The following is a 12,770-nucleotide window of genomic DNA, read 5'->3' as shown; positions in this document are numbered from 1 at the left end:
GTGTTACCATTATGTCGTGACGATAGATAGTCGTGCAGTTTAAAGTGTCGAGGCTTGTATATTTAAATAAAGTTCTATACACATAATTAACTGTCGTTCACGACTTTTTTGATGTTACGATGACAGACTGTCGTGACAATGGGAAAGCTAGAACGACAGTCGTCCGGCGATAAATACAACAGATAATCGCAGCTTCAAACGATTCTGTCTTTTAAACGACATGGCAGCTGTTGTTAACCGATAAATTGTCGTCACGATTTAGTGGGAACAGCTAAACACGACAGTCGTTCAACGATAAAATAAATGGTCATGACACTGTCATGACAGATAGTAGTGAAATGGGAACAGGTTAGACGCAACAGTCGTCCAACGATAAATAAAACGACATAATGGGAATGAGCCTTCTCACGACCGTCTCACACCCAAACTCACGAGAGAAATAAATGTGGGTGTGGTAACCGTTTGGCCACGGAGGCAGTTGAACCAGTCAAAGGTTGCATCAGCAGGCCGACAATATAAGTTGCGCGTCGGCGAACACAGCCAATTGTTTGGCTGTTCTGCTAGCAATTGATCCAGATCGTAATCAAGTATCGATCTCGTTCAGTGGCATCACGGCGTACCACGCACCCTGCTAGTAAAGTTATTTAAGATTAGACGTGGCGTGCTGTGAAAAGAAATACGTGTCCCGCGCGCCGCCCACATATACTGCTACGTCAGAAAAATCATTTGTTCTACGGTGCTAAGAGTGTTGCTAGATGATTAACTTATATTTAAAGACAATACTAAATATCGTCACTTAACAGCTATGTAAATTTATCGAGCTGCTTGGTCTCTGCACTGTAAATGACGTATGTCCGTGCTTCGATTACATTTCTTTACTCATGTGGTACAATTCCATGAAGACTCTTTTGTTTTATTATGAATATTTAACGGTATTGTTTTATTTTAAAATGGTAACATTGACAAATTACAACTTTGTTTGTAAGGAGTTTTAAGTTATGATTATGAATAAACTGCATCTGTGGCCGAACGGTTACTTTGCCACGCAGAAGTCACGGGTTCGAATCCCGGGCCGGGAGAAATATTTGTAAGGCGTACATTTACTTCTCTCGTGAGTTTGGGTGTAATTTGTGGTTGTCTATGTGTGTGTCGATGGCACCCGCGACACAGGGTTTCCCTGGTGCGGGGCTATGTTGAGTGTATGTGTGCGTTATTAATACAAAGATCTACACGCAGAAAAATTTTATGACCCAGTGACACTTGAACCCACGTCTATGCTGCACCGTAGCATAGCTCTTATCAACTGAGCTGGGTCCAGTTACCGAGCCGTCGAAATTCTCCTATGTGTTTGTAGATCTTTGTACTGGCTTTCTATCTAATGAGAGATTTTGAATGACCTTCTCACCGCAACCGATACCTTTACAGGTATCACAACTTGCCCAGATTTCACTTTTCGATCAAATGTATTTATTTATTGAGATTGTTTTGTGAAATAACTCCACTGGTTTTGTTATGATTAGGAGTACAAAGATTGAACATAGAAAAATTTGGTCGACCCGGTGAGACTGGAAATGCAGCATGGACGTGGGTCGTACATGACCGGAGTTATCGCGGTACATACATACAAACAAAAATATCTGGCAGTAAGGGTTAGACGCTTGTCCCGAAAGACGAACAAGTAAGTGGATTAGTAAGTGAAGTGTCGAAAACGTCCATAAGATATGGAATACGCGCGTCCTCCGGCGGAATCATCATTGGAAGGCGAATTGAAAGGCCTCCGGAGTGAGCAAAGAGCCTAAGAGGTACAGGCTAGTTTGTTGGTGAACCTCATCGGATCGGCGGGCTACGAAGTATTTACGACTTTTACTTTTGATGCGGGCGAAAGTGAAGATGACGTCACATGTGTATTGAAGAAATTCGACACATATTTCAGTGCAAAGCACACTGAGGGTAGGATGACTACCCTCGCATAATATATTACATTTACTACTACAACCGAAATAATTTTACAGAGTGCATTAGGTACAATAACAGGATTTATAACTATAAACGAACACGGCTACTGAACCAATGTTGCGACAGGATTATAGAATTTGATGTCACAAAAAATGTAGTCTTGACCTGTTTCTGCAAAATATTTACTATCACAGGTGCTAGTGTTTTGACTATTTTTAACTTTTTCTTTGCTAATTTGACCCAAAATTCTGGATGTAAATAATGACTACTATGATATGTTTACGTCGCATGAAAGTTTACGTGTGTTTTTATCGCATGAAAGTCTAGCGTCACACTCGCATCTTTTAGCGTAGCGGTTTGCCACAACACGACATCCGCGCGGCGGTGGGCAACGCTAGGCCAGTGCGGCGTATACCCGGCTTTCGTACCGATTTAGAAGGTTTGCTCCTATTCTCTGTCCGACATCATTCCGAAACAATTACTGTCAAATAAGTAATACTTGACTAAATCAAAAGAACGGGAGTAGACCCCCAGCAGTCGCTCACTGACTCGCGTCGCCACGCGGACGTCGTGTCTATGTTGTGCGTACGTTGTCAAGACTCTTGAAAGACGCTGGTGTTGTGGTCTCTAACTGTTATAACAATAATAATAAATCTTTTTTTTTCGACTAGCATGAATCATAACATTACAAGATTTAATACAATTAAACTCAAAACTGAAATTTAGAATTTAGTACGAAATTAAAAATTAACATAAATAATAATGTAAATAATACAAAATGAAATTACAATTAGAAAACAATTTATCTTTAGTCAACAGATGTAACATGTTACAATGGTTCATGTATTGACAGTCAAAGCGTTCAGCAAATGTCTTTGGGATACTCGACCCGCACCCTGCGTACCAGTGATGTGCACTGACTGCACAGCACTGGTACGGCAAACATTCCCGATGCGCTGCAGAAGCGAGGCAGCCCCAACAGCACCCTAAATGCATGTACTGGACACGAATTGTTGTATTGTTTTCACTTATATTTCACCCACAGACTACTAGTACAGAAGAACGTACAAAATGCCCTGAAGAGGGTGATCTTGACGTCCTCGAACATCGAGCAAATCTGCGAGCTTATCGTATTAGCTTTAACAGCCAACGCCTTACGCTCCCTCTTCATGTCAGCATCGTCCTCGAGGCCCGAGGTTACAAAACGTCCAAGATACTTAAACTTGTCCACTCTATTAAGAGTACACCCGTAAAGTTTAAAAGATGGTATTTTATCTAGACACCCTCCCCGAGCTTGGAAGACCATGCATTTACTTTTTTCACAATATATAGCAAATCGTGACTGTCAGCATACCTTTCACAGATGCGAAGCAGCTTACACTTACAAACACTTAGGAGCACTATATCGTCCGCAATAAATAAGCATAAAAAGTTAAAGACTAATTTCATTCATAGAATTTTTATACCTTACCCCTGAAACGTTGGCATTCTGCAGACGCGAGCTTATTACACCAGGACGCGAAACGCTGAGTGGAGAACATTTTGGATCTCAGTGTTAAGGTTTATTCTATATTTGACATAAGACAATGAGACCAAACAAATATTATTTTCTTTCTTTACATACCGAACGATATAACCTGGTTAGTTTTAAGGTCAAGGCGAATGCTAACCTATTTAAAATTGCGATTTCTTTTCAGAGTTTTTCTTGTTTTCATCATCGTCGTCAATTTATTATACGTCAATAAAAATGGAAGTAAACTAATTTGTAATCCCGCGAACCCAATGGAGGTTAAATACCTGCGCTTATGTTGAATATTTTTTTCATGAGGTTAACGTCACTTTCAATCAGGTGAGGTTTTTTTACGATACCATGTGACGGGACAAACAAGTCGTGTGTCTAGTGGTAAGTGATACGCCGTTCCTTAGCAGTTGCAGAGCCACTCAGAGCTTTCAATTGAAAAGATTTTAGGGGCACTGCCACCGCGGCCGTCACCCTAAGAGATAAGTTGACAAGTCCCATGTACCTGTAATTTCACTTTTACTCTCCAAAACCAGAACGCCGTAATGCTCGCATTACGACTTGGCGACAGAAATAGGTAAGGTAAGGTGGCAGTATTTCTCTGGACGAACTCTTTTACAACGAGCTCTCTCTACTGCTAGTAATGGTGGAGGTCAAATGCGTACTTATTTTTTTTTATAAAAAGAAAAATGTTACCAAAATGCTCTCCACTCCTCTTCAATAAAATAAAATAAAAGATACTCCACCGTAGATAAATATTACAAGTGCAACTATAAATTTTGTGCTCCAAAGTGGTGAAACACGGCATTTTTCAGCGATTTTACGTGACTGCCAAACGTACAAAGCGAAAATGGCGGACGGAAAAAGCTCACGTTTGCGGAACTACGCAAACTGTTGGCACAAATGCTACGCAATTTAAACTTCTACTGTATTTATTGTTCTGTGCATGCTATACATAGCATCTCGCTCGTTTTTCTTTATTTATTAGTGCAGTATATAGTTAAGTTGTACGTCCACAGTGATCTTTTATAATATGACACATTATTCTGAAAGAAAGGACTACTATTAAGGAGAGAACTGCTACAGAAAATTCATACAGTAACTTTGCACAAGCGGCTTTATTACACAACGGGTGCGAAATATAAATTCGAGTGTACGTGTTGAACTTTTCGCTGACGGCTTAAGGCGAGTTACCGGAGGAGAAGCGGTAAAACCTGTTCTGATAGACCAAATGGTTTAGATATTTACTATTAAATAGTGGTCATTCAAAAAATATAACATACACCTAAGAATATTGTTGACGAATGATTTAAGAATAAAATATTTTACTTTGTATATGGAGATATTTCTCTATAAGTACATAATTCAGAGAACCTGCAAAATTTTGGTTTTGAATTGAAGCCCTATTAGTTAATAAATTCACATTTATTCCAAAAGTTGGAAATTGCCCAGCGGCTTAAAGACACGTTGCGCCGCCCGCTGCCCGTCAGGCGCATTCGCGCGCTTGTCGACATAGGATCTGTGTAAAATTTTCTCCGCCTCGGCTTAGCGCTCGTTTGTCTAATCAATTTCAAATCGTTAATCATCGACGTTACAGCAATAAAAATAATCACCGTAGCTGTACGGAGATATCATATTTGCAGTTTGGCACTAGTGTGAATCTTATATTTAGAGCGACACGTGATTCGTTACAAAGAACGTGCCACTAGTAACACAGGCTGGCGATAAAAATATTTTCTAAAATATATTACCCATCAATTAAGACGCCAGTAATTTGTGGTCATTGACGTGACAATGTAACTCGTATTTTGTAGTAGTAAAAAACGAAAAAGTTTTTTTTTATAAACGGACTGTTTAATAACGCCTATCTATCTATAGCTGTATTAACTATACATACAAGTATTCATTTTAGACCTGTTGCCGATGGAAACATATGTAAATAAAGCAAAAGTTTGAAAACTATGACATACGGAGCCGAGACAAGGACACTCATGATGCGGTTAATCCATCAGTCAAACATACGGATAACCATCCGACAGAAAACCAAGCCCGTCGACATACATAGAGTGACGACCTGCGAAAGGCTGCTTGCTGCAAGCAGATGAATGCGGCAAGCTTCCAACGAGTAGGAGAGCTGAAGATGATGTAAATTTAACGTTAACTTGTAAGCAATGATGATCAGAATTTGAAATGTGAGATGTTTTCGATTTTCGTCATGACGTATAGTTATTCCAATCCGGTTTTAAATTTAGGCAATGTTGCGTAGGAGTACTTTTATTAGGTTGGAATAATGTAATGAAAATTGAACTAACATGGAGCATGCTCGCAAAATCAAAGGTCATTGTCAGGATAGATTCAAACTTTTCATGTTTAATTATACGAATGTCAAAATTTGTATTATAAATATGACAAATAGCTTCTTGTCTGTCTGACAGTTTTTACCTTGTTTCCTTCATAGTAAATTGTTCGTGCAAAATAGTTTTCAATGTCATTTGATCTAACGGAATAGAAGTGTGGGCGAAGTTTTGGCTGCATCTGACGGAATTAGAATTGCGGAAAACAACTTGGCACCACTAAATAATACTACAATGTTTAATACCAATTGCATCATTAAATCATTAGACGTGAAATTTTCAGGTCACTTGAAGAGATTATAATGATATAGGTTTCTGCATCTTCTACCGATCATTCTCACTGGCCACATATTTATTTATCTCTAAATATGATTTATACTAAGCTTTTAATTTTATGATTTGTGAACTATTTTGAAATGCACTTTCTGATTTAAAAATCCTGATTTAATTTAATTTAGTGTAATCCAATTTAATCTAATGTAATATAATAAAATTTAAATAGGTAACAATCCCGGGCCTCTTCAAGTTATTATTATGATTAATGATTTACCGAATGATAACAATGACTCAAACTGCTTATTATTCGCGAATGATCTTAAGCTGTTTAGTTCAGTTAAAGGAGATGGGGACTGTGCGCGGCTTCAAAGTGATATAGACATAGTGGTAGCATGGGGTAAAGACAATAAGCTTCAAATTACACTCAACTTCTATAATACGGTGCTTATAAGAAGGGTGACGGAGGTAAAGGATCTAGGAGTATTATTTACAGCAGAATTAACGTTTCGAGTGCATATAGAAACTGTGTAAAAAAGCTTACAGAAATTACGGGTTCACGATTTTTTTTTTTTAAATGACGGGACGAACGAGTCGTGCGCCTGATGGAAAGCTGCTCCTGTCCACAATAGTTGAAGCGCCACTCAGAGCTTTAAATCGCAAAGACCTGCCACTGCCACTGCGCCCGTCAACCTGACGCATAAGTTGACAAGTCCCATGTGCCTGTAATTTCACCAGCACCCTTACCCTTCAAAACTGGAACACAGTAGCAGAAATATGTAAGATGGCAGTACTTCCTTAGACGAACTCTTTCACAAGGAGCTCTACTGCCACTAAACCGAGTTATTAGTGATTGCATTGTATAAATGTGTAATGCCCTTATAAGAAGCCTCCTCGATAGTATGGGCCGCAAGTCAAACACCAAACAGTCATATGCTGAAGCGCGTTCAAAACAAATTCCTAAGGTGTCTGTACTTGAGACATTACGGGGTTTACCTCTTCTACCCCCTGATGTATCCTAATCTGTTCATATTGGGTATGGTGGGATACAATGTGCTACACGTGCGCCGGAACTTAGCGTTAGCAGTTGTTGAAAAGCAATCCGACGCTACCAAATAAAAATGTTACAAATTATCAACTTGCTTTCCTGATTATTGACATTTCAAGTAAAGAAGCAAATGAACCATCGAAGGATTAACCATTCGCGCTGGAATCAGTTATCACAAATTTGTCTTCGTGCTATCGCCGTTCGTGCAAATGAACCAGCGCGGTTTTAAACCTTTGTGAAAATAAGGCGTCGCGCATTATAGCTTAATCGTGCTTCGCACTGTCGTCATTCACGTAATCGGCATTCGGTATGCGCAGGCACGTGGGAAACCCGTCTAGCGCACACTGGGCAACAACCGGGAAGTTTAGGCCGAATGGAAAATCCTTTCTTCACGAAAAAGATTGTTATTATTTTAATTTCGGAATTTAGTGGACATGCGTCATAGTTGTGTTAATATTTTACTAATTGTTGAACTGCCCACACTTTGACCGAAAGTATTTTTTGACAAATACCGTCACGTGCCAAATTAGTTATTTTTCGTCACTTATTTATTTTTATTACACCGTAGTCACTGTTTATTAATATGCTCTTGCCGTAAAGGTTGTTATCTTGAACAACACTTATCTTGAACATAATCTTATGCAGAAATTTTATCTGTCTAAATGATTTTGCATCTTGAACATTATGAAGCCTGTCTTGTAATAAATGATGTAAGATGAGTTTAAAAAAAACTTAACTTTTTTCATCATTATCCTATGTAACTTACACCGATGACGGGAAGAAGTTATTCCATATTTCGATTCATAATTTTAGGTTCTGTGTTAAACTTTAAGGAGAGGTATTTCAACACAACCCTGCATTTTAGGAGGAGAGGCGTGGGAGGTCGCCCCTCGTGTTCCGCAATTCGCGCGCTGTAAATTAATACGCATAAAATAAGAACAGGCGGAGAAAAATTCACACAGATCCGACGTCGACAAGCGCCCGATGGCGACTGACGAGGCAGCGGACGGCGCGGCGTGTAGTTAAGCGCTGAGCATTTTGCAAATTTTGGGATAAATGTAAATTTAATAACTAATAGGACTTCAGGAGAAAACCAAAATTTAGCAGGTTCTCTGTAATACTTAAAGAGAATTATCTCCATATAAAAATTATGCACAAAGTTAAATATTTAATTTGGAAATTAGAAACGTTGAATTTAGTAGGTAGGTACATATTACATACGTTAGTTTGTTTGACAAAACAAATATACACGATTATATCCGGAAAAATAGTTTCATTTCCTATGTGTAACAATCGCGGAAACCTAAGAACTCGATAGATATTTTATTCTTAAATCATTCGATTTCAGAATTTTATATGATCAGATAAAGTACATCCTATCGTGTTACAAATCAGCACATTCTTTAGACAATATCTATATATATAAATATAAACTAAAGAACCTACTAATAAAAAAAAACTTATTATACAATTGATGAATATTTAAATGATAAGACGATAACTGCATAAATATTAATAATAATTCTCTATAAACATTTCTTTCATGACATGACATATACAGACTTTATATTTTTATACCTAATTATTGACATTTACTATGTATTATTCAACTGGTTTTGACATACCTTAATTTTTATCACGTTTTTGACATAATAAAATTATCATAATTTACGAACATTTATTATTATTATTTATGTTAATAATTTATTTTCTTTAAGCATTATTTTGTCCAATTTTGATCATAAATTAATTAATTGAATGATAAAAAAATTGTATCACTTATGTTAATTTATTCTTCGACTAGAAGGTCCGGAGCACTCCATTCTTATGTCGTTGATATTCCACCTCTTCGCACTAAGCGCTTTGCTTCCTCCTTTCTGATGCGTACGGCAAAGGAATGGAATGCTCTACTCTATCTATCTGTATTTCCCGAAAAGTACAATTTGGGGCTATTCAAGGCTAGAGTGAATAGGCATTTTTTAGGCAAACGCGTCCCATCGTCGGTCACATCGTCGCTTACCATCAGGTGAGATTGTGGCCAAGCGTGTGTCTATTATATTTATAAAATAAAAAAAAAATTCTTAATGATAATTATTGAGATCTAAATTTTTATATTAGTTTTGATAAATTTCATAATAATTGTTATAATTAATGACGTAAAAATAAATGAGACTAATAATTAGTTAGTAATAACTAATTATCATTGTAGTGCCCTTACAGGGTTCATGTGCTGGAATACTATTATGTAACACCTCTGTTAATCCACATGACATAACGAATTAATGAATTATGTATTAAATTAATACGTTTTGTAACTACCGTTCAGATTAGGGTGATTTGCATTAATATTAGACATAACTGGTTGATGTCAAAAATACTGCTTTAAAAGTCTATACTACCACAGCTCGAATTCAAGTTTTTCCATTACTAATACAGTTAATTTTGCTTGGCTCGAGCGGTACGGTCACGGCTGTATTTCAGAATTATTTTTTTTACTTACGAGATTAAAATCATTTGAAAAATGTACATTGTTTACGTGTTCTATTTAGTACAGTTGATATAAAAACTAATCATTGGTAAAGTATAGATTATGTAAAGTACCTATTAATAATACAGCGGTTTTCTTGTAAAATTCCGAGGTAAGTGTATGTTTTTTTTTCTATCGTGAAAATGTTTAGGAATTGTGTTTTCACACCGTATCAGCGCATCTTCATTTTTACTATATATGTTTTCAGAAGTGATTGATTCAACACTGACCGTTATGTGCTTTACATATATCAATTTTTTTTTTATATCAACTGATTTGAATAGAACATCTATAGTGTACGACATACAATTTTCAAATGGTTTTAATTTAATTTGTAAAAAAATAAATTCTGATATAAAGCCAGTGTGCCACTCGACCCAAATAAAATGTCGTATTAGTACGGGAAAAATTTGAATACGAACTGAGGTAGTTCTTGGGTGTCACAATATTAATAAATTTCGTGATAAATACAATCATTATTATATTCGTGTTGACGGAATTAAAGTTCGTGCGTATAAAGCTTGCAATTTGCGCACTTGGCTCAAAATGCTAGAACAGCAGTCAGCGCCAAAATTGAAAAAGCTTATTTCTGACATTCCAACTTGTGATTTATATTTTTTAATTATATGGGTAAGTGGAAGAGTTCGTCCAAGGTAGTACTGTCTTAGGCCTAGTTCCCACCATGCCGGACCGGCGAATTTGCTGTACAATTTGGGTCATACACAAAATACAAAGTGTTCGTACTTCAATTGATCTTAAACATATTGCCTAGATTATATTATTTGATCATGAAAAATAGTACTTTTGAACAGAACTTTACTCAATGCTCAAGTCAGGACTTGAGTATGATTTAAAGCACTAGAAATCATACTCAAGTCCTGACTAGAGCATTGAGTCGAGTTCTGGAATACGACCTTATAATGTTTAATATTTTCTTAGTAATGCCATAATATAATGTTTCTTAAATTACTGAGCACCTTCTGAACGTGTTTTGTGGAGAAAAAAACATATTATTATTATTATTAGTCACGGGACGAATAAATCGTGCGCCTGATAGTAAGCGACACTTCTGTCCATAATAAGTGCGACGCCACTCGGAGCTTTAAATCGCAAAGATCTGTGGGGCATTGCCATCGCGCCCGACACCCTGAGACATAAGTTGACAAGTCCCATATGCATTTCACCAGTACCTTTACCTTCGACACCGGAGCGCAGCAATGCTCATATTACTGCTTGGCGGCAGAAATAGGTAAGGAGGAGGTACTTCCCTGGACGAACTCTTTCACAAGGAGGTCTACTGCTACTAACATTAACTTTTTACGGTTGAAGATTGATATCTCTGCGTTTTACGGATCCTATGTAAATGTATATAAAACTCAAAAACACTTTTAAGATGGTCATTTATGTCATCAACTTTATTTGTGACACAACCCTTACAAAACCGTGTGAAGTTCCCAACCCGGTTTGGGCCAACGTGGTTCTAAACACTCTCTTTAGAAAAGCCATGTGCTTAGCAGTTTCTCGTAGTCACAGGATAAAGTCTAGTATTCATTAGACACTATTATTTACCACACGTTACCTGACGACGTCACACGCCGTCATGCAACGTCGCCAGATATATTTCTTTTTTATAGAATATAAGTTCGCAGTTGATCTCACTTAGTGGAAAGTGAGTATGAGGTCGACGATAGAGCATGCAGATTTAAATAATGCCCAGAAATAAGTCTACAGGCAGGGAATTCCACTCACATAAACAAATGTAAATAAATATTAGACAACATTACATATGTTGCTGTGATCCCAAAGCTGTCTTCGGTCTAAGTCTTCTACACTGACCTGCCGGGGCATCGACCCCGGGACCTCAGAGATGGCGACACCATGAAAGCCGGTATGCTTCTACTCGACCACTGAGGCCATCATATTAACGTGGAAATGTAACATTTCTTGCGAATAATGGAATATCCGCAACATAGGGATGGAATCTAAGCCTACGTCTAGTTCCCCTGTAATGGAAAGGGGACTTGTTAGTTGTTGTTCAAGAAAACGTTACCCTTGTTCCGCGTCACCTTGTTCATCGTGACACTCGTGCATACCCGTCTTAATCTTGATTTTTTTTTAATGACGTAAGTAACCATTTTCAACGAAACAAATTGGTGAGTTGTGCACAGTATGTTTCGAAGTAATAATGTAAGCTTCGTGAGGTTTGGCGTCGAGTTCATAAACGTGCTGTATTTAAAAAATACTTGCCTACTCAATGAATGAAACTACGTGTGAAGCGAAGGATCTATAAATACGGCTAGTCAAGAGAAACAAAATTTATTTTTGCTTAGAGATAGTTGTTCCGTTCTAACTAGATGCTGCAAAATATTTTAAAGCGTTTATTCTGATACTCGTTTCACGGAATATTGGCAGTGTACGATGTTTAGGTTTACTTTTATAAGTAATAATTTCGTTAAATGATCTTAAAAACATTTTAGTGCTACATTTTAATGCCAGCGACATCAAAACACGTAGTAAATTGGATTACTAGGTCAAATTTACTTTCTTCTTTTTGGCGAGCCGGTGGTTAGTGATCTTATTTAATTATTGAAAATGAAAGTATTTTTTCTACTCCTGTAGGTACTTTAATCTGTCTATTAGGTACAAAAACTTCAATCTATAGACAAGAACATTCACAGAAACTATATGTTGACAAAACTTATATAAACATTGACAAAATACTTTCAATAGTTATGTAGTATAAAAATAATAATAATAATTTATTTTTCTCTACAAACATAATCGTTACCTTAGAATTTAGATAATATATATAGTCAGATGTATTACATTTTGTTTGCAAGAGACTGGTTTCTAAACTAAGCCGAGCTTGCAATATAGGTAACCAGGTCCCTTACCTAGGATAACAATTCTTATATAAAACATTGGAGAAGTAATGACCAAGAAATACAAATTAATGAATATGGTTAACGTAAGTCAAAATCCGAGATGCTTAAATTACCTGAAAGTAAATATTAATTAATGATAAAAGAAAAATAAAAAATAAAAATCAAACCGTGCGTGCGTTCGTGCGCGTGCACGTGCGCGTGCGCGTGC

Source organism: Hyposmocoma kahamanoa, unplaced genomic scaffold, assembly GCF_003589595.1.
Source record: "Hyposmocoma kahamanoa isolate Upper Pololo Valley unplaced genomic scaffold, ASM358959v1 87, whole genome shotgun sequence".
NCBI classification, from domain to species: Eukaryota; Metazoa; Arthropoda; class Insecta; order Lepidoptera; family Cosmopterigidae; genus Hyposmocoma; species Hyposmocoma kahamanoa.
Note: the sequence above shows the minus strand (reverse complement) of the source record.